This window comes from Mandrillus leucophaeus, unplaced genomic scaffold (genome assembly GCF_000951045.1).
Source record: "Mandrillus leucophaeus isolate KB7577 unplaced genomic scaffold, Mleu.le_1.0 Scaffold502, whole genome shotgun sequence".
Taxonomy (NCBI): Eukaryota; Metazoa; Chordata; class Mammalia; order Primates; family Cercopithecidae; genus Mandrillus; species Mandrillus leucophaeus.
Genome location: NW_012105388.1, coordinates 796,587 through 799,288, shown reverse-complemented (window position 1 = coordinate 799,288; position 2,702 = coordinate 796,587).

Here is a 2,702-nt window from a genome sequence, read left to right as displayed (position 1 = left end):
CAGGGATGGGTAGGAAATGGGAATGGAAATGAATTCTCTAGGAATGACTGTGTAACAGGTACATTTTTACACTGTATACTGGTGGCTATATCCCAGCAAGCTGTCAGAAGAAGACAACTGGTCTGCAAAATGAAGAATGAAGTAGACACATGAAAAAAAGCAGAGTCAAAAGATAGTGTCACTTGAATTTCCCATGGGTTTTCATTCTAGGATTCAGTGATTTCTGAGGTCTGGCTACATGTTTGCCCTTGAGTTTTTTTGTCATTTTAATACATTTCCCTTTTGTCATAAGCTAGTCAACATTTGTTTTTGTTATTTTCTACTAAAGATGTCAAATAAATCCAGCCTTACAGATAAAATTCTGTTCTCATGATCAAGGAAGCATGAGGCCAAATGTGAATCATAGTGTTGTTCTCAATGAAAAGTCATGTAGAATCTGGACAGTGCAGTGTCAACCCCAGAAAGCCCAAGATCACAAGATCATCACTGACCACAGCAGCATGGCAAATGCTTGTGTTGTGCTTGTTAAAAGATGCCTGATGGAGGGCGACAGTGTAGGACCTCCCACTTCATTCCTACTGTCTTATCTTAGGACATAGCACTTTGTCTATCTCCTTGAAGAGCTAACTCATTGCACCACCATCATTCATTGAACGTACTTTATAGTGGGACCCCAATATTCTTGGAATCCCCATGACTCTAAGGGCAGAACTGCCTATGTGAGAGGCAGTATGGTGTGGGGGGTTCAGCATGAGGCCTTGCCACCTGTTCATTCTTTCACTGCTACAAAGAAACACCTGAGACTGGGTAATTTGTAAAGAAGTTTAATTGGCTCACAGTCCACTGGTTATGCAGGAAGCATGGAAGCATCTGCTTTTGGGGAGGGCTCCGAGAGGTTTTACTCATAGTGGAAGGCAAAGAGGGAGCAGGACGGAGAAGGGGGACATGCCACACACTTTTAAACAACCAGGTCTCACAATAACTCACTCACTCACTATCACAAGAACAGCACCAAGGGGATGGTGCTAACCCATTCATAAGAACTCTGCCCTCATGATCCAATCACCTCCCACCAGGCCCCCCCACCTCCAGCAATGGGGATTACAATTCAGTATGAGATTTGGTGGGGAAACAGATCCAAACCATATCAACACCAGACTGCCTGGATTTGAATTCCAATTTCGCCACTCAGTGATGAATGCAAACTGCCTACCTTTTGTGCCTTTGTTTTCCAGAAAATGGAGATGATCATTATAATGACCATATAGGGTTGTTGAGAGGATTACATATATAATGCAGCTGACATGAAGTTAGGACTTGGTTTTCTATTATTGTTCATATCTGAGAGATTCCACACAAGATGGCCCTTCTTTTGTCTGGATGGTGATATGTCTGCACAGGAGGCCTGGACCTTTGGTAATCATTCTAGGGCCACAGGAGTGTCAGCCCGAGGCCCAGCCTGTCTGCTGAGAAAGGAAAGGTAGAGAGACAGAAAGAATCTAGGTCCTTGACAGTGGCACTGGGCTGCTTTAACAACTGACCTAGAAGACCATTCCTCTTCTTGACTTCCAATTGGATGGGAGAATAAATTTCCTCACTCTTCAAACTATTTGAATTGGGGCCTTTTTTTTTTTTCAGTGAAAAGATCCTAACGAGTACACTGGCATATGCAGTTAAATTTTTTATTAGTTCAAATGTTATCTTCATTGATATTTTGAATATAATTACTCATCTACTAACATTGTATAGATGAGTAATTATACTGGATGTTTTATAAAATCAAACATTGTGTAGATGAGTACATAATGAGTTTTATAACTTCAAACATCCAATATGTACTATCTGTATTCACCTCTTAAATAGCTCAGATGTTTACCTGCATGTCACAAGTAAGCTCTTGTTAATTTAACACCAAGCTATTATTTTCCACAACTAATATAGTTATTGAAATAACTAATACAGTTTCAATAACTAATACAGTTATGGAAAATAATAACAACATTGGATGTTTCCAGTGTGGATGTTGACACCCACACTATCCAGTTTATATTGGAAACCACTGAATGTTTCCACAATAATGTTGAACTTCTACTACTTGTTGACCTCCTCTTACATTAAACTAGCAACTTTCTTTTTCTGAGATAAGGTCTTGCTATGTTACCCAGGCTGGAGTGCAGTGGCACAATCTTGGCTCACTGCAACCTCCACCTCCTGGGCTCAAGCGATTCTCCCACTTCAGACTCCCAAGTAGCTGGGATTACAGGCATGTGCCACCATGCCTGGCTAATTTTGTATTTCTAGTAGAGACAGGGGTTTCACCATGCAGGCCAGGCTGGTCTTGAACTCCTGACCTCAAGCAATCTGCCTGACTTGGCCTCCCAAAGTGCTGGTATTACAGGAACGAGTCACTGTGCCCAGCCCTGGACTAGCAGCTTTCTGAAAGCCACTCTACCACAGATGTATTATCTCTTTTTTCCTTTCATTTCTCAAACAAAATTTTAAAAGCCATGCTGAAACTGGATTAGTTATATAAAATAATAGCTTGGTGTTAAATTAATAAGAGCATACTTATGACAGGCAGGTAAACTTCTGAGCTATTTAAGAGGTGAATACAGATAGTATATCCATCTGACGGCTTGAACTATTAATATACTAGAAAAAAGTTTTTATATGCGTCATTTTATTTTAAAAATAAAATACTC